The sequence below is a fragment of the Anas platyrhynchos genome, chromosome 3 (assembly GCF_047663525.1).
Source record: "Anas platyrhynchos isolate ZD024472 breed Pekin duck chromosome 3, IASCAAS_PekinDuck_T2T, whole genome shotgun sequence".
In the NCBI taxonomy this organism is placed as follows: domain Eukaryota; kingdom Metazoa; phylum Chordata; class Aves; order Anseriformes; family Anatidae; genus Anas; species Anas platyrhynchos.
Window position 1 is genome coordinate 29,240,654 of NC_092589.1, and position 21,074 is coordinate 29,261,727.

The 21,074-nt window shown below is 38.7% G+C and overlaps 1 protein-coding gene across 1 annotated transcript in view; it reads right to left on the minus strand.

Annotated features, from left to right (window-relative positions):
• Positions 1-19,159, minus strand: part of GREM2 (gremlin 2, DAN family BMP antagonist) — a 40,447-nt gene extending 21,288 nt beyond the window's left edge. The window contains exon 1 of the mRNA XM_027453794.3: positions 18,828-19,159. The gene's annotated coding sequence lies outside the window, so the exon portion shown is untranslated. The remainder of the gene's footprint in view (positions 1-18,827) is intronic.
• Positions 19,160-21,074: the final 1,915 nt, after the last annotated feature.

Genomic DNA, 21,074 nt, shown 5'->3' on the forward strand with positions numbered 1-21,074 from the left:
GTATCTCTCTTGTCCAGTCAAAGGCCACACATACCACAATGATAGGCCATCCAAAGGGCACAGAACATGTGCATTAAGCTTCTCCCCTGTCACCAAACAAAGGCATCTCGATTCTCCAAAAAAGGGAGGATTGTGTGTGCCACACAGGCTAATGTTTTTCAGCTAAAAATAGTTGGACATATGCATAAATATAATATATTTAATGGTCAACAGAGTGGGCCAAGCTCTTGTACAGATATGAATTCACACCATTTTAGTAATTTACTTTCTGATTAAGGGAATAGAGCCTTAAACTAGCACTAAAGAAGCTAAGCAAACACTTAATACATGTCCTGTATTAAGATCAGATCCAAAAGCCTGTTAGTTACCAGATATTAAAAGAAAAGAGTGATAACCCTACACAACAGAAAGTCATAAGCATCAGGGAACACACCCTACACACTTGTAATTAAAATTGAGGTGAAAATGTTATCATGGTTGAATAAATTTGAAGTTCTGGTCTGATGGTATTTAAATGGGGGAAAGCTGTCTACCATCTCAAATTTATTGATTTTCTTTCTAATCAATAACTTCACGTAATATTTATTCCTCTTAAATTAAGACTTAGTTTTTGTACTTCAATGACAGTCTGTTGCAACTTTTAATAAGTCAACTTCCATATATACATACCATGCTGTATATTGTTTTTATGTGCAGTCATGCCACTCACAGTGATGGTCACAGTCACCAACCAGCCTGTCCCAATATGTCTTATATTAGGACAAGGGACTCCTAATTACCTGGAAACTTAAATAATTAAATAGATAATTAACCCCAAAGCAGAAACTAACACTATTTATATGTAAATCTCTAGGGGAAAAAAGTCAAATCTATACCCACCATACTTTGATGGCCATCTTCCAAGAACGTAAAAGACAAACCAAGGTTTGATTTTTGGATTCAAAATATGACTGCAGAAGTGCATGCAGAAAAGTAACAGGCTATATGCCAGTTCTGGGCACCATGATTCAGGAAGAACAAGAAAATTTCTAGGGGCAGGGCAGGGAAGGGAAATGAGACCTTTTATAAACACAGAAATTATAACAATGTGGCAAGATTGCAGAAATCAGGGATTACGATGAAGCAAAGACAACAGGAGTGATGTTACTACTTTCCAAACACATAAAGGAAGGAGAAAAAAAATCTTTTTTACACTTCATGTATGCAAATGCAATAGTGCCTGAAAATATGATTTCAAACGATATTTCTATTAGCAAACCTTGTGATATACAAATAGGCAGGCAATGGAGTAGATTTGCTTAAGTTTGTATACTCATCGTCAGAATTGTTAAGAAGAAAGTGATGCAAAAGGAGAAAAAAAAAATCACCGCATGTCCCAGGAATTAATTTAGATAAAATGAGTCTTAACAAGCAGAAGATGAGGTAGGTGACATCGGAGAGTCCCTTTAATTCCTTTTCAAGTAAATAAAGAGATATATATGTAGGTATTATATAGAGTAATTATTGTGATCCAAATAACCAACTTTTGATACATTTTTGCCTAGTTTTCTATAATTTTTCCTGTCTTCCTAGACTTTTATGTTTCTTGATACTTATCAATAGAAAGAAAACATTGTTCTTTTTGCAGTACAGCCATAGAGGCATTTACTATGGACTCACTAAACCATTACTAAAAGCCATCCTCATGGTTAATGCACTGAAATCTACTAGTTGTGAACCTACCAGGTTTATGATGCAGATATTATAAGACGTTTTCAGATCAAAGACAAATTGATTTATTTTGCTGCAGGCAGAATACTTAAAAATTTGTCTCTGACAATAGAGACCAAAACATTCTGGAGAATGCCTAGGGTTTTCCAAAATTTACATTATTTAGAGGAAGTGTTGCCCAGTTTATTTGTTGAAGGATAAGAATGCCATTTATAAATCATTAGCAAGTAAGTGTCTAAAGTATCCTTAAATATCCATAAAACACACATACACACAGGGTTTTTTTTGTTTGTTTGTTTGTTTTAAAAAAAAAACACATTACAGTACTTGCAAGTGTTCAGAAGAGGCAAAAAAGGTGGTAGAAGGGCTGAAAGACATGTCCTGCGAGGAGATGCTAAGGTCACTGGGTTGTCCAGCCTGGAGAAAAGAAGGATGAGAGGTGGCCTCACTGCTCTCCGCAGCTTCCTGAGGAGGGGAAGTACAGAGGGTGGTGCTGGTCTCTGCTCCCTGATCATTAATGACAGGAGGACACTCAGGAACATCACAAAGCTGAACCAGGGGTGGTTCAGATTGGACATTAGGAAAAATTTCTTCACCATGAGGGTGGTCAAACACCACAACAGGCTTGCTAGAGAGGTGGTTGATGGCCTATGCCTGTCAGTGTTCAAGAGGCATTTGGATAATGCCTTCAATAACATGCTTTAACTTTTGATTAGCTCCAGAGTAGTCAAGCAGTTGAACTAGGTGATCTTTGAAGGTCCCTTCCACCTGAATATTCTAAACTATTCTGTTCTGTTAACTCTATTCTAAACCACATTTGAGGACTGATTTCAAGTCAAAACTGCTGAATTAGTTGGTGTGAATAGATGGTACCATAACTGAAGTACATGTACCTAACACCTGCTCCATCCTGGGGACCATGGCTGGGCACTGTGACACACCATGGTTCAGCCCTAGTGGTGTCACCATGGGAGCTTCCAGAATATTCCCCACTGGTCTCCGCTCACTGATTTGAACAAGACATGTTTGATGGTGGCCTTTGCAATTCACTGTTTGTCACTTAGAGCCAGATGCTGCCACTGCATACCACTGGCTGCTCCATAGTTACTTTTGCCCGTTAGGCAGGTAAATAGGTGGGGGAATGGAGAAATGGCCACCTCCTCTCATTGTATTTCAGATAGCAAGAGAAGCACAAAGGGCAAAAACAATAGGTAAAGACCCCCGGCGAGAGCTGGTTGTCAAGCTGCGCACAGCTAACTTGGCTCACGTGTGCAGTTTGCTTTTGAGACATGGTCTACAAGGCACAGGATGTTTTTTCGCATGTAATTTGGTATGTAAAATGTTTCAGGAGCACTTTAATAACTCTCATCTGCTCTCAAATGTGGATGAGACAGGCATTAAATGATATATTGGAGTATGCTGGCATTAATAGTTTGATCCAAACTCCAGACATGGACACAATCATGTCCTCAGAGATGTGAGACAAACACACTGAAGTTTACACAGCCCAAAACATCTGTATTGTCCTCGTGACAGCAAACACCCAAATACCTCTCTGTTTGCAATACCTGTAATTAACAGGTGTGGAATAGTTTGTCAACAGTTGTCATCATGAAGCTATGATATTTGTTCTATAATCACAGTAATACCCTGTGAAGATGTATCCACTGTTGAACCCTCCCTTTCCCACAAAACCCAACAAATAAATAAATCAAGTTGTTCTCAAACTGACACTAAACACACACTGGAATTAAATTTCAGTTTCCCATCTGCCTTGTTTATTCTCCCCAAACTGAGATACATTTAGAAATTTGATTTGCTTCTTTTCCTAATTCCCTAAAATTAGCCTACAGAGTAGAGGCATCTCTTCAACATTTTTGTGAGGAACTCCTCCTTTACACAGGTATAGTCTAATATTTCTGAGTACACTATAGAGGTGAGGTGCTATTGCATTGTGTGGTTTCCTAAAAGCCAGGAAACTCATTCATCTACGCACAACTTCAAAAAAATAAAAGCTATTATTTAGTAACTGTACACAATTCTTCTAAGTAGTGTTGTTTCTCTGAGAAGACCATTGCTTCAGTATGTTTTTAAACCAATGCTATACTATATTATCTCATAACTTAAGGCAAAGTGATGATCAAGGGGTGACATTCTAACAAGAATTACATCCCTCATTTCCAAGGAATTGAAACAAAAAGAGTTTAATACAAGATGGAATCCTGAGATATATTATTACAGTAGAGCATAAGATCAAACTGCAAGAATTCCTGAAATACTAGGCAATACTGCAGTGTTTGCTACCAACAAGAAGCCCCCAACACACCTCTTCACTGTGCCCAGTAAGTTCATAAAAGAAAGGGTAGGAAAGATGGAGGGTTCTCTGTAAATACTTAGCTAAATATTATTTGCATGCATTTATAGCTTTCACATGATAAATATTGACTTTACTAAAGCAAGCAGAGAAAATAATATTTTACTTCAACAGATCCAGTAATTTTACTCCATTGGAATATTAATGCTGAAATCTTCAGGTTGAAAATACACAAACCAGGTAAAGATCTGTCTTTAGGTAGATTCTTTGATATCCACAGAGCTCATGTGGAAAAGAAAAGTACCACCACTAAAAATACCCAATTGGTCTGAAGTAACAAGAGATGATTACAAACAAGTTACTGTGACAAGACAGATGAAAAAAAATATATATATATAAATATATTGCCAAAAAAATGTACCAAGAAGTAATTTGAAACAATAAATTAACAATATTTTTAGTCTTGTAATAAGTTGTGATTCCAGTACAAATTATCTTTCAATTCAGTATCACATTTCCTTTTTTTTTTTGTAAATTTGAAATTGCATTTTAATTAATTAAACTTGTTCTGATTCAATTAATTAAACTTGATCTGTTAAAAAAAAAAAAAAAAAAAGAAAAGGATGAGGGAGAGGAAACTCCACAAACATCTGTCTTCTGTAATGCACCACATAAATCTAGACTAGTTAGCCCTAATCAAGGCTACAGGACTCCTTGGACACACAAGAGCACCAATAGCTGAATAGCTGAACAGGTTCTGTAAACAATGGCTAAAAAGTTATCCCCTGAAAGTGCTCGTAAGGATGAACAACTAACCTCTTTTTAAATATGTACAGACTGGCACAATCACTCAGGAAGCTCAGGTGAATTCCATAAAGCCATGTATCTGCACACTTGTGTTTTCTTCAGTCAAATTCCTTTCCTCCTCCTTACACCAGTGCTATACAAGAACATGGGTCCAGGGATTCCTCTTGAGTGCAATTACATTGTGCCAAAAACATCATCATTAACACCTTGCTTGCTATCACCTCCTACCAGTGTTCAAGTGTATTCCATGTAGATCAATATCTGATTGACTATAGAGCTACAGCAGAACATCCCCCCACACACACTTTTTTATTTGTTACTAAAAAAAAAAACAAAAAACAAAAAAAACTTTAACATTTTAGTGGTACAACTGCCATGGAAGCTAATATGAAAAGCTGAAAAGCAATGAAGTATAGTCAGAATCACCTTATACCCGACTGATTTACAACCCTGGCTTCAACCAAATTATGACCTGTCCTATAATGTTTCCTTTAGAGATGTCAGACCTTCTTAAGTCATTATGATCAATTTCAGCAATGGCAATAAATAATAGTCTCTTTTTCTGAAGCTAATGGTAACTTTCCCACAATGTGTGCATTATTTGTGTGGTTCATAACACCAGTGCCTTTTTTGGTACAGGTTTGCTGCAAGGATTAAGTTTTTGACATTTGGCTGTAGCAGGCAAATCAAAGAAAAAAAGGCTGATGCTAATCTCTCTTCATGCACTACTAATACAGTATCAATGAAGAATCTAGTGTCTGTGTTGCTTTGTGTACACAGCTTCCAATCAAACTTCAGCCTTGTAAAATTAGTGTTTATACAGCAGTGTCTATCCTGTACTAAAATCATGTTCAGTGATCATCATTTGTAAAACCTCACAAGTACCTGGGAAATCCCAACAGCCTCCGAAAGGCTCACCAGCTCTGAACTATGACTTTCTGGCCACCAGCACCGGAGACCAGTGCTTGTGTGAGGGCTTTACTGCAGGTTGGGGGAGGGTGTAAAATGTGTCTAGCTGTACTTTAGATCTGATTACATCTTCTTATAGCTCTGAGGATTTTATCACCTTTAGTTCCAGAGTGTAACTTAACCTATGCATTCAGCCCTCATAATGATCCTCCCTAGCCTTCAGCTGCACCCTTTTCCTTACAGAGGGAAATTCTCAGCACATGCATCCAAAGATGGGAACATTAAGAAGTGTTCTGCAACATTTCTCAATCTATCATCCATCTTTTTCCCTCAACACTTACCTTCCGCAAGGCTTGTCAAGTTCAGACTCAGTCAACCTAATCTATCTTCACAGCTTGACACACTGAATGAGAACCCTGCAAATTTCTTGATCACCTTTGTAATGCTGAGCAGAAGAAGTCTAAGTACTCTAAAATATAGGATTAAGGTGAATTGCCTAATATTAAGCAAAAGTTTGTGGCTCCATTTTACCAAACTAGTAACTGGACATTCTTATTTGTAGAGTCATTTGACCTTCATAATAAGACAGTCTTCTGCATAGGGAAAATAGGTGGAAGGAAAGAAGGCAAAGGCTACTTTTATTCTCCACATATCTGAGCAGTGCCAGAGGTGACAGACACATTCAGATTCTCCATTAGTTACTCTGAGACTATGCTGAAACACTCAGAATAAAAACAAAAGGCTCTTTTCTTTAATTTATGCATGTGTCAAGGTTTTATTGCAAGTCAAAGGCATGCAAGGTTGGGCTAAATAAGCATATTTTAAGTAAAGAGTAAGCTGGTATGAGAAGGTGATCCAGAGAGACAGGCAATGGTGCAGTTATTCTTGATTAGTTATTTTTTGAGTTGGGTAAAATAACTTAATTCTGTGAGAAAAAAACAAAACAAAACAAAACAAAACAAAACTAACAACCAAAAAAAAAAAAAAAAAAAAAAGAGAAAGAGAAAATGGCTAAATACTTAACCTTTCTTTCCCCATGCTTCCAGCATGTCCTAGAGAGTAGACCAACAAGCAGGAGCAAACAAAATTTACAAATGTGCAACCCTCTTTGCAGACACCAATTACTGCTCTCTTAAGATTCAAAAACATGCTAAAACTTGTCTTTTCCATTTTCCCCTTCACATTTCTTCTACAGACCTCTAACTACAACTTTGTATCAGGGAAATTGTGTCATGCCACAAAATGATTTGAAGAGACACTGCTGTCTCAACATACCATGAAGATGACTAAATAGTGACAAAGTAAATCATCCCTCAAAGATAAGTCAATAGTGAATAAGTAATTTTATCTGTCAAGAATTAACATGCAATGAATACTTGGAAAGGTTACTCAACATAAAATCTGTTAGCAGTTAGACGTGAGTTCCCTCACACATGCTAACTAAGGAAGCCTGCAGAAGAATAGATCCTATTTGACTTCTTGATAAAAAACTTTAACAACAGCAAGTGGTATGTATAAACCTCTAGAAAAGGATTATGTTCTAAGAGATTGTTAGCTTACAGACAGACATCTTACAATAAAGACATACTTCTTAAGCATTTCTCAGGAAATGTGTTCGCTTTCCATTTAAAATATTTGAAATGACTAGTGAATGAGTGAGTTTATGATAAATAAAAAAGTAGTTTTTGAAGAATAAAAAAACCTAGAGGTGGTTAAAAAATTGGTTGAATAAAAGAAATACTCAGAAACCATAAACTGTTTGGAATTTAACTAGCAATTAAAGCTGACAGACCACTTAAAAGCTTACCTTGCTTTTCACTTCTGTTACTATTTGCGTTTTTCTTTCTTTTTCTTTCTTTTTTTTTTTTTTTTCTGTTATGTAAAGGCATTAATCTGTTTGCATTTTTTTCTTGAATATACTTTTCAAGTTCTTTTATATACTTCTAGCATGTCATCATATCCTCCAGCATGTCCTACAAACTCTGTGAATGCATAGCTTATGATGTTTTAAAAATTCTATTTAATTAAAAGAAATTGGGAGTCCTGATAAAATGTGCAAGCTGCAGTTGTGTATCCTGAAATCTAGGCTGTAAGTATACATCACTTAATTTTTCCTATCTTCTTGAATAAATAGATCCTTCAAGGTTTCCCAGATAAGATATATTTTACATTACTTGGGCTATCCCAAGAATGTTTTTGCTGCTGTGTGCAATTAGAGCTGAAAGTGCATTTATCTTGCTATAAATAAGGTGACTCTTAAAGAATGAAGTTCAGAAGTGTTAATTTCAAATCTTTAGTGAAGATATCTTTGATAGGGTAACCCCACATCTCAAAGTAACTAATTTAGTTTCACTCAGATTTGAAATAAATTCTGACATTTATAATATATGAAAATTTGAAGAAAAAAAAGGTAGAAAATATGATAGAATAATTGCAGAATTATCTTGAAATTTTTATTATAAAACCTAAGTATTTACATAGCTGTTTTGAAAGTTACCATTTATGTATGATGTCAACTCAGAGCTACCTCTAAAACCACACTGAGTAGAAGTGTAACTTGATTGTTCAGAAACAATCCATGTATGGAATCACTCAGTTCTTTGGAAGCAAATCCTTTCTTTCCAACCATACATATGCTTAGTTAATACTGGTTCAAAAGAGAAAAGTGAAAAGAGAAAAATGTGAAGGCGATTAACTGTTGTCTCTTTCTTTTGCTACAGTAAAAAACATACTTTACAGATACCTTGAGTAAGCCATGAACAAAAAATTTGGATACACAAGTTTAGAAATAATAACTAATGAAGATAGCAGAGCAATACACAATGGCAGATCTTCCTACTACATAGAAGGCATAGTTAGTAGTGCCCTTTTTTTTTAAGCATAAAAATATTTTTGCATTGTATTAAAGCACTGTTCCACTCCTCTGTAGAGCAATTAATTTAATCCAGTGTGTGCAAATTTGCATTAGAATTCACATCCTTATAGGCCTTGCAGTAAGGCAAACATCATTTGTTTTTTTTTACATTTATACATACCGTCATGGCAACCTCTTTTACACACTATTCATATTCATATAGAGATATAACACTGTAATAAGCATTGTAATAGAAGAATTATAGCTTTTTTTTTTTTAGTTTTAATTTACAGTAACAGTTTTTACAACCTATAAAGCAACCCATGAGGCCCATGAGTTCAAACAATGATTGCAATAGCCTTTGTCATTGTTCAGTATATAAAAGAGTGCTGGTTGTTGGGCTGTCTCTTCAATAGCAATCTCATTCGAGATCTTCCACACTCATCACCGAGCCTGTATACCTACCTGCTGCTTGAACTATACTAATGTCAATGAGCATTAATGGGGTTTTCTGGCTGCCATATTCTGCACTTAGCGTTGCCAGCTAGAGGACACAAAACGTTTTGAACACACGCAGCACAGTTTATAAGCCAGTTTCACACAGATTTTGATTGTACCATTTAGATTGTACCATTGCACCTGTCTTTGTGACAGGTGTATCAAAGAAAGTTTATAGCAGAATTAAGAAACAACCAAGTGCCTAGGAGCAGAGACAAGGGCAGAATGACCACTTCAACACAAGTTTAGACTTTCGCCTGCCTAAAGTGACACCATAGCCATAGGCATCATAACAAGGAAGCAATACTCCTTGGACCATTAATGCATTTAAGAGATGATTAGGTTTTGCCACCCTGAAAAAATTGGTCATGAGATGAAAGCAAAAGTCCATCACAGCAGATTCAGGAAAGGCTTAAAACTAGCAAGAAGACAGCACTTTAAAAAAATAAAAATGAATTGTGACTCTTATTTGAAAAAGTCCACCAGCATTGCTATCTGACTGATGTTAGCAGTTAGTATCATGCGTCAAAATGTTAACAAAGTTATAGTGGATTTTGATGAGTTACTTGAGGCATGGTAAAATAAGCTAGTTTTCAAATGTAGTTAGCACTTTTTAAGAAAAATGAAAAAATATCCTGGGGGATAAAAATCTCATTTGGAGTCCTTCATAACCAAAATATATTACAGTTCACTTTTATTGACTAATGAAGTGTCTCTTTAACTAATATAAAACAAACCATCCATATGCTTATATGACAATAAAAATGGATTCTTAGGATTTTTTTTCTGTTGTCCTGTAAACAGTAAAAATAAACATAAAGCCAAGATAAATACAGTGAAAAATATGTTTCAATATTCTCAACTGATACAGCTAAATTTCAGTGTGAGGGGAAAGAAACAACAAGTACTCCATTAGCACCCCAAATGCCCTATATTTTACACGTTCAGAAAAAGTTAACAGCTTAAGTCAATCATGTTTGACCACTATACAGTTATTTATACGATTAAATGAAGCTGGCGTCCGAGTGGGGAGATGAACTGGCAACTTGCCGCAGCCTTGAATTACAATTTGTATATAATAGAGCAAACTGCAAGCGCTCTGATTGTAGCATATCTATATGGATGAAGCTAAGCAGAAGAGCTCAAATAGGCAACATTTTGATTTGATTAATGATAAAGCAAGATAAAGATTTCTTCAGTATTCAGGTGAAGTTGCCCAGGACAGACCTGAAGAAGAACTCGGGCGCCCCATGACCAGACTGTCAGCAGAGTTACATAGACAACTTTATCTCTTGAGACAGGAAACCCTTGTTACAGACTTCTCAGCCATGAGCCTGCAGTTCTGCTGTCTGAACAGAGCAGCTAAACCCAAAGTGAAAATTCCTGTTTTTGTTGGCATTCTCAGAGGCTCCACAACATTGGACTGCACCATGGCCATCATTGCTATAGAGAGGCTCAGATCATAATGAAATAGCTGGGAAAGGTCATTTTCAGTGATTCTACAGTTTTTTAAAGATTATTTTACATGGGATAGGAACAAAGGAGAAATCAAATTGTTCCTTCTTAGAACAACTGTGTTGAACAGAACAAATGAGTTTTTTTCAGACTTGAATATTAGGGAGTAGATTAGCTATTCACAGTGCACGTTATATGAATGGCAGAAGCTAGTGTTTTGGGGGGACTTTACGGAGAACATACAAATCCATATATTTCATACAAAAGAAAACAAAATATCCTTGCTTTTTAGGCTCTTTTGTAAAAAAAATATTTTATATATATATATAATAATAAAAAAAATAAAATATAAGCTGAGAGCAGCTTAGAAATAAGCTGATTTCCCTGTCTATCAAACAACTGTATTACTGCACAGCATGAACAGCTCACAGCAGTAGTTTCCATAACCAACAGTGCCTCTGTCCTACAGTTCCTACTAATTCCCTGTAAATTATGGGAAAAGTCCACTGGCCTTTTCTGGTTTTCAGAAATACAAAGCGATTCGCTGACCACTTTTGCAAATGACACTTTGGAGGTGATTAAAACATTTACAATAGTAGCTTATGTATTGCATTGTGATTATGCATCCAGTTGATATGTCCTCCATATGTATGTCATTCGTAGCAGAATTACTTCATTCTATTTTACTGATACAGAGCACTTGTGTACGTGTAAAAAGGCAGGTATCTGGTGACCTCTTAATATGTATTTAGAAATGGAAATTCATCCCTGTGGCCTTTTCTTTCTCCTGAATTCACTCTCTAGTTCAAACATTGGCCAAGGCACAAATAAACAAACATTAGTAAATACGAGACTGGACTACCATTGCTTCTCAATGGTAGTCTGCCAATATCAGATACGGATCCAGAGACATTGCTGGGTCTGCCTCTTCCAGAATAAATTTTCCAAGAAGCTACACCCTCATCTAGCTTGCTTAGATTCTGAAAATCACTGTTTATGACTGTGGCTATAATATTTGACCTACCTTAAAATGCCAGGAATCAAACCACAGACTTTGGAAAGCAACAGGATCCATAAGCTCCAGACTCGTCAGTTTGAGAGTCTATGGTATGAGAATCCCAGTTCTAAGCCACATTGATGGCTATGCCAGGATAACGCTTTGGATTCTGCAAATCACATCCATATTGTGAAGTCTTTCAAAGTCTGGCATAGTCTTAAATGGACAACAAATCTGTTTGTCGGATAAAGTCTGAACTGCTAAATAAATAGCGATAAGTTTCCTAATACTACTGGGCAGAGTGTTCCTGCAAGTATAATGTGTGTTTATCAATTTCCCACTGAGCTAGCGTTGACTTCCAAATTTCCTTTAATCCTATTATAGTAAACATAGTACGGCCCTCTGGCAAACAAGAGTAACATTCTTCATTCTTCCTGTAATATCATATCCTTCATTTAAAGAAACCTTAGAGATGTCCAGAAAAAAAAAAAAAAAAAAGGCTTGACTTGGAATGACACAATAAAGTTGTTTCCAAAAAAGCTTAGGTTTTTATAAAATATTAGATTTAAAACAAAACAAAACAAACAACAACAACAAAAAAAGAAACAAGCAAACAAACAAAAAACCCACAAACAACACAAAACAAAACAAGATTATTTTTATAAAGGGTCAAGTGGCAATTTCTGATAGGTATTCAATAGAATGTTTGCAAGTATCATACTTTCAAACTCAGTTATCAAAACAATAACATAAAAATATTTTTACTGGAAGCAATCTACCTGAGCTGAAGGATAAAGCAACTGGCATTTTGGGTGTAGAATTTAGAAAATAATAAACTTTAGCTTGTGAAGGTATTTTTTCACTGCTCCATCAAGAAGAAAGAACATCAAGTTCAGAGAAGTGAAAAAAAAAAAAAAAAGCGGATAAAGAAAAACAAATGGATTTGTTATGGCACAAATTGCATTTAAAGCTTCTCTTCATTTGGGAGGAATTTATGGTAGACAAAAGTGGCATTTGTCTTACAGTTATTAATACAAACGAAAAGAAAAAAAAAATAGATCAAGCTGTTGAATAACATCCTGTAAAGTGAATGAAGGGACTTTGGAAATCTCAAATCAAGATAGCTTCAGATCACAGAAACTAGCTCATCGTCCAGCCATATGCACTTCTCTCCATTGGCTCAGAGACATTATAGGAAAAGAGTAATCAGATATAACAAAAATAGCATACAATGGTGCTACTTTCAAATATTTGCTGTGAGTTTATAGAGCTTTACATTTTCCTAAAAATCAGTTTATGTTACATTTGAATGTTTATGTTACATCTTCAGTTTCAGATACCATTAAGAAGTCACAAGTTTGCGGCTATGATTTTACTTAAGGACCAGCCTCAATAAGGAGTAGAATAAATAAATCAACAATCTTGCCCTACCTACATAGAATCTAAGATGCTTATGATTTGTAAGTATTCACATTTAGGAATATCTGGGCAAAAGCTGTTCTCCCTGAAGTATTGGGCAAAGTTTCTACGGGCTTCATTAATGAAAAATATAGACCAAAGTCAACAAACATGCTTAGCATAAATCCATTGTGTGCCATAGTCTGAAAGGTGTCAACCAAAGAACAAATTAAATAGAAATACAAATGATAGCCATCTCTCCCTTCATTAGGAGATGTTACTGGATGTATCCATTAAGTCATGCAATAGTAACACAGAATATATTCACATATTTCCCATCTTCTCTGCTGTCAACCTCTTCTTGTTCCTAAGAAAGGACATTGAGCTCCAAATTATGTTGACAGAACAGAAACTGACAAACGATAGATGGTTCATAACAAAAAACATGCCTAGAGCAAGGAAGTCTGACATCTGAGAGCTGGGATGTTTTCATTTCGGATAGAAGCTCTGACCCACTATTTACACCCCTGTCCCAATCTCTCCCACATATTTTAGATGACTACTTTCCAGATGTTATCTGTATGGAGACTGGCCAGATTTATGGGCAGGATCCTGCTCAACTCTAGGCCAAACTAGTGTTTTGGCCTCACTGGAAATGAGATTAGGTTGGAGATTTGCACCAGGAAAAAACTGCAGTTTCTTGCCAGAAACAGTCGTGCAGAATTTTTACAATGCTGTTTATTTTTTGGTTAGCACTACTGTAGAACATCAGGCTATTTAGCGCTAGCATAACAGCACTTAAGCAGACTAATAGAATAGACTATACATGGCTGTAATCCATAACAAAACTGCATAGAAATGAAGAGAGGCAGCTAGCTCACTCGTAGCACCAGCACAATAAAGCTTTCCATTCTAACAAGTGTTTGTACAAGGCACGGTCAATAATGCATTCTTCGTGAGTTGTAAAAATGTTGTTTCCAAGTTTTAAGAGAAGTTAAAAATTTAGGAAATTTTTAAGATTTATTGCTATTAAATCCACAGTCTGATGTTATATTTGTGCATTGCCCATCACACTTAATAAAAAATGTTTCCAAAATGAAATTTGGAGGGTAAATGATATATTTTCCTTTCCCAGTGTATTTTTGTTCTCCCACTTCCTTAATGCAAAATAGGCAGAAATGTAATCTTTATGAGACTTTTTGTATTTGAATGCATCACAACTTTAATTTCCTCTGATTTTTATTACAAATGATAGTTTCTTCAAATACTCACTTCCTATACAGTTATGACTTTGAAACTGTCCAACATGGGAAAAATGTACCTTTTTGTTTCTATACAGAATCTTGTAGTGAAAACAGTAGCATGCATATTTCTATATACAAAATATATTTATGATATAATTCTATATGGCAATATAGCCTCTAAAACACTGACCTTCGTAAATCCCCTTTAATTTTATGACTAATCTAAAATACATGTATGTTGCTATAACTAGTATATGCTTTATAAAGACAACAATAACAGAAAAAAAAAAAATATATATGTGCAAAATGTCATAGATAAACATGGTTATAGTCACAAGAAAAAAAAAAAAAAAGAATGTGAAAGGTAGATGCTGTAAGATGACTTTCTGAAAAAGGGCAGTTTATAACTAAAGTTTCCATGTTTGTATCACACTGGATATTGAAAGATGGACTGTCTTGTGTTTTACAGCAAGAAAGATTCTTAAGGTCTGTTTCCCTTTCTGAAGCAGGCTTCAAAAATCTTTTTTTTTTTATAAAAGATTTATTTTTATTTTTATTTTTTTTTATAAAAGTCATAAAAGGCTTAATGCACTGAGAACAAAAAATACCATGTTTTCAAAGTGGCGTATGCATAACCCAGATAACTCATCTTAAAATCTACTCTTCACCCCCCATAGCAGCTCTACTAAAATAAGGTTTGGAGTAGAAAACCTCTAGTAATAGAAATATAGTCATCTGAGAAACAATACAAAACAAAAACTCTTTTGTTTTTCAATTCATATTGCTCTGAATAGCACAACATTTTCTGCATTTTAAAAGCAGTTTGGAGCAGTCAGTGTCACAGTGATGCAAGTGAAGGAGGATATATATATATATATATATATATATATATATATATATATAATTCACGATGCACACATAAAACCCTATGACTTACATTATGAACCCCATGAATATGTGCATAAAACTGTAGTGTCAATAAAAGCTCAATTTTTGCAGGAATGAGAAACATCTTCTGCCATTGACTAAAAAGTATCTGAGCATTAATGGCTCTAATCATATATTTTCTAGTCAGAAATGTTTTCATACAAAATGTAATGGTTTACAGTTAACAAAATCTTATATATATATGTGTATATATTTATAATATTTTTTCAGAATAACAGCAAACTAAAGAAAAACAAGAAAGTGCAAAAAAGTCAGCCAAGTCACCAAAGAAACAGAGAAGTGTTTTCGTCTTTAAAGTGAAAACTGCACACAAAGACGCTTTAGAGTGTTTTAATCAGAAGCTGTAAGTGGGTGTTTCTGAACATCTATCTGGGGATCACATATTCCCACTTGCCTGGGACAACTGGACTGTACGGCCACACTCTCTTTCTCTTGATATGCTGGGGCACAGGAATGGCCAGAACAGGCTGCACCTTCTTCAAAGGGATGTTTCTGGTGTGTTATGGGAAATGTAGTCAGGCAAGATGCTGCACTCACAAAACACAGCGCTGCATTTCTAAATGACAGTTTTTACATTTCAAGCCAACATTTTTCACTGCTTCCAAATGAAATGAGGAACATAAACACAGCCTTGTAAACCTTCACACGCACCAGAGTATGGCCAATGGCAGGAAAGCAGACATAAAGAACCATCCGTTGTCTTTTTCTGAGCACAACTGTTGTGTTCACATTCATCAGGCAAGCACAAGGTTATGTTATCTGAAGTTCTCACTCAAAAAAGTCTGCAATCACATAACAGACTATTAAACACACACAAAAAACAAATAAACATATAAACAAAAAGTCACAACTACCACCTATCCATCTTCTTTTAGAACTGAAATGTTCTTGGTGTGTTTTCATACAAGTAAGGCTGCCTCAGTTGGTTTCAGGGTCGTGCTCTCCCACAGAGCCAGAATGAGCTTCTCGGTAATACATCTGCAGGCAATGGTGCCAGGAGCAGGGAACAGCCAACACCCCAGGGAAAGATGGCTAGTGTCTGCTCCAAACTGTGCTGTGTATCAGCACTGCAAATTGACTACATCTATGTTAGCAAGCAGCACAGCCCAACAGGAACAGAAATATTGAGCAAAACAATTATGTGCAGGAGACTTTGTGTCAATGCTAAATGCATTTCCTAGGGTTTTACTTCAGGCTGGCTCTGGTCTGGTCCCACGGACTGAATTTCCAGCAATGACTCAAGCACATCTTCCAGTTTAGATTCAGCCTAAAGGAATTCAGCTGGCCCACCATGAGGTATACGGAGATGGACAGTAAGTGGGAACAACTGTAAGATTGGCGTCAAAAGAGCACTCCTGATATGAACCACAACCCTAATATAAATGCACAACCACACCCATGAGCATCTGTGAGAGCGAAGTGAAAGAGCTTATTGTGCAGCTCTTGAAGAGACTCTTCAAGTGTCAGTAAATCTGCACGGCGACTTCGACTGCTTGGGTTCATACTTCTACATGCAGTACTACTAAACTTACATTGAAATAGTTCTAGCTCAAGCATCAGATTCTGGTAAACTGGAATTTTCCAGTTACCAATGTTATCAAGAAAAATCACAGCAGGACTGAACTATTTATTACAAAAGGGGATGGCCCAGATCTACTTGATTTACACTTCCATAAACATTGACAAATGATGACTGAAACCCATCAGTTTCCACAGGACTGCACATATCTACATACCTCAGCTGGCAATTCAGATTATTTTTTACCCTCACCTGGTACTATGGAAAGAAACAAAAATCCCCTCAGTTCAATTCTTCAACTTCCTATGCATTTGTTCTATTCCACTCTGAAAGTCATGTTTCATGACAGTCTATTTGAAAGACAAACAAAAAGCAAATAGATCAGCTAAACCAATCAGCTCAAAATCTGAAGTTAATGGCATTTATTTTTGTGCCACCCTTTCAGAGCCCCTTCTGATGCTTTTCACTTCCTTCACGCCACTTATCATCCTGCACAGGAGGTTGAGCAAACCTCGCTGTTACCAGATGCGCTTCCCCCCAAGCACCAGAGCTCTGTGTGCACAGTGGGCAGCGGGAGATGCAAGAAAGCAAAATGCTACCAGCTAAATCTGTCCCTCATTCCACAACACATTTAGCAAATAGGTCTGCCCTCTTCAGTTTCACAGTAATCACACAGTCTTTCAGAATTTAAGACTTTGCTGCCCTTCTTGGACAACGGCAGTTCATGGGGACTGTGCAAGAAAAGAGAGGTCCCTTGCTCTGAGCCTGGGTACTGAGACTGAACCCTGATTCCCTGTAATAACCAGACTTCTTGCTTCTGTTCAATTATTTTGTTAAGGGTTCTTCTATCAAATCTTAGAACTGTATTGTTTCTCCTCAGTATTTGCAAAAGCCAGCCTGGAAATTATGCGCGAAGGTTAGCAAGTGAAGCATCTGTGTCAAAATATACCAGGCAGCTCATACTTCTTGGAGTTCAAGCAACAAATTAATTCCCTCACGAAGCACAGTATCTGTATTGTATCTGCGCTGGCGGGAAGTAAGGACTCTGAAGTCACGCTGATTTCTCCCTGCTTTAGTGAGAAACAGCCTTGAAGCGGCCTGATAAGCAGCCTGCTAATTAGGGCTGTGCGCGGGCACTGCCCTGCCGCTTCTTGCACCTGTTGCCTGGTGATTCCCAGGAGGGCTGTGGGATTCCTGGCCTGGGGGTTTTCCTCGGGGGATGTCTGCCACTGCCGTGGTAAGATGGAAGCTCACCTGACAGTGGTCATTGGGCTTTCATTCGGTTGATTCCCCCCCTTTCTCCAAAAAAAGTTTAACTTGTTATGAGCTGTTAATTTCATCCTCAAAAATCCACCGAAAGTTATATAACAGCTTTCACAATAGCGAGCTAAAAATAAGAGTTGTTCAGCCAAATGCCAGTGCAATTTTTTACAGGACCTGTGACTCCAATTCTGCAAGACCTGTGAGAGTGCAAATATTTCCTTAGCTTCAGCACAAAGTCAGGCGGGCGCTCCTTGTGAGACAAGACGTGGGTTTGGATCATTACTGTCATTCACAGGAGGAATGAGCTGCGTATGTATGCACTTGTATGGATTTACAGCTCCCAACTTAAAGTAGTTCTGTTCACTCTTGGAGTTGATCGCTCCTGGGCTTTCATAATCACAACCCATCATTAACCCAAAGCAAGGAAAGGAGGGTACAAAGGGGCACAGGTTTCAAGCGCGAGGGGGTGGGCGGCTTTTCTCTTTATTTTTTCTTCTTTTTTCTTTTCCTTTATACACACACACACACACACACACACACATATATATATATATATTTTGCTGCAGCTTTCCCTCGGGGAGCGTGGGGACGGGACGCCGCGGGGCTTGTGCCCCGCAGGTGACTCGGAGCGAAGCCGCCGAGCCTCGGCGCTGCCGGGACCGGACCTCAGCGCCCTTGGGCGCGGAGACGCCCGCGGGGCCCCGCGTTGCCCCCGGCGGGGCCCGCTCAGGGAGCGTGCCCGGGGGCGGCGCCGCGGGGTTGCCGAAGACTGCGGCGGGGCTGCGGGGCGGCCCCGCGCTGTCAACGCCGCGACGGGTGTCGGGGGGCAGGGGTCGAGGAGGAGGAGGAGGAAGGTGGGGGAGAGCAAGCGGGCGGCCGCGGGCTGGTGCCGGCTCGGCGTCCCCCCGTACCTGCAGCGAGGCGGGGATGGGTCTGCGGCGCGCTCCGTCCTGCCGGCTATAGATCCAGACGCGGCGTGCAGCGGGGTCGCCGTCGTCGCCCGCCGGCGGTGGTGCGCAGCCCCGGCGCGGTGCGGATGCCCATAGGCGCCCGCTGCGGGAGCGCAGTGCCCGGAGCGAGCGAGGCGGCTTCGCCGGGTCCCGGCTGCGGAGGGGGGGAGCTCGGCACTGGCTCCTCTCAGCCACTGCCCGAGGAGAGGATCAAGCCCCAGCTTTCGATTGGCTCCGGTGGCCAAACAGCTCACACCAGCCTCCCTGCCCGCCCGCCCGCCCGCCCGCCCGGCTCCCCGCCCGCCTCCCCTCGCCGCCGGCCGCACACGCTCCGCTGGGCCCTGGCAGCCCCTGGGCTGTGCGCGGCCCCGCCGGCACGACGAGCCCCCCGTCCGCCCCCGAACCCCCCGGCCGTGCCTCCGCGGGGGTCTGCCCGCCCCGGCTCTCCCGGGAGAGCACCCACGGGTCCCCCGTACGCCGTCCCCCCCCTTGGGCCGGAGGACCTGAGCTCTAAGAGCCTGTGACATTCGGTGTCATGCTCGAGATCCAGCCTCGCTGGTGCTAGGAACGTGTTTTTAAATATCCCTATCGAGTAAAATTAAAAGCATGCAGAGCCCGATCACCTGAGGGCTCAGTCTGAGGTAGGACAAAGCGGTCTTTGCCTAAGTTCAGTTTGCTTTTCTTAACGCTGTTTGGGTTCCTAGCCCTGACTTGGTCAAATCCATGTCAAACCGTGGCATGCACAGAAAATAGAATCAGGATGCTAAGCCTCCTGTTCCTGTACCCAGGGTTATTAAATCACAGCGACTGTGACTGTCATTTCCTGGTGCATCTTTGATGTTGGTATTCCCCTTTTGCTCGGGATGACTTCAGTGGCCTGTAGAAAAGACGTTTCTCTCCCTCAGACGTGCTATTGTATAAAGTCAAATCTTAGACCTGTCTTCTGGGGGAAATGGCAATCCTTTGGTTTCAGCATGGCCCTCTGTTTAAACAAGAATACAGTAGAATGAGATAAATAGGCCCTTTGGGTTTTCTCAGCGCAGGAAGATGTTGTAATATTTCCAGTAAACATGTTGGCAAAATTGCTTATTAAAAATTAGGGAGAACAAAATGATCAGTTATAACAGATGCACTCTTAATTAACGCAGTGACTTGCATTTGACTGATGCTGTTGAATTAAGAAATGTCTGTGCCTGATGGTACATCAGGTGCCATTAAAAGTCAACATTTATCCAAATTTGGCAGACTGTAGCATTTGAAACACACTGAATGGAGTTGCTGAGATACCTTTGCATCCCGGCAGCATCTCTACATTTTTAAATGGTAACCTTCAGAACATTTCAAATTGATTCCGGATTTGTTGTTGTTGTTTGGTGATTTTTTTCTTTGTAAAATAAGATGCTATTTTGCCCTCTCTAGAAAGAGTGCATGCTTTTGTCTCTTCAGGGTATGCAGAGCTAGCTAACAAAACGTTTTTGTTTATTTTTTATTCAGGCAAAAGTCAAAAAAATAAAAATGGCAATATTGAGAAATATATGAAAACAGAGATGTTTAGAAATATCCATACTTGAGGTCTAATCATCCCTCATTTTACCAGCTTTATTAGCGAAAACATCCCCCAGTTAATTCAGTGGATCTATATGCCTGGAACACAAAAGTAACTAAAAAAAATCCTCCTGTTTCATTATTATTTTGTATGTTTCCATCACATATTTCCCATTTATTTTTCCCTGAGAGAAATGAAATCACTAGCTTAGAGATCAAGCTAAGTTGTGATCTCATAGCTAGCCTGGAGGGCTAGCCGTGGCCCTCCAGTCTCAGCCACAGCAGCCACTGCATCCCCATGACTCCACTGGAACCTCTGCAGCAGGCATGTTTCTTCCTGTGCATTCCTGATCCAAAAGACTGGCTTATCTTACTTCAGTATTTCCTAAGTCAAAAAGTGATGCCTGCCTTCAGGCTGGCTTTCTCCCAGGAAGAGTCCTTACACCATTTTCAGACTTTTTTTTTTCAGTCTCCCCTTCATGGATGGTTGGCTGTGGCAGGGTAAGGCACATGGCCTCCAGCTGAGCATGTGCTGAAACAAACACCGTGGCAGGCTGTTCCTGTACGCTTCCTTCCAGTTATGGGTTTTCAGATGTATTATCACATCATCTCTATGCACATTTTATCTCCTGCTTTTTTTTTTTTTTTTTTTTTTTTTTTTTT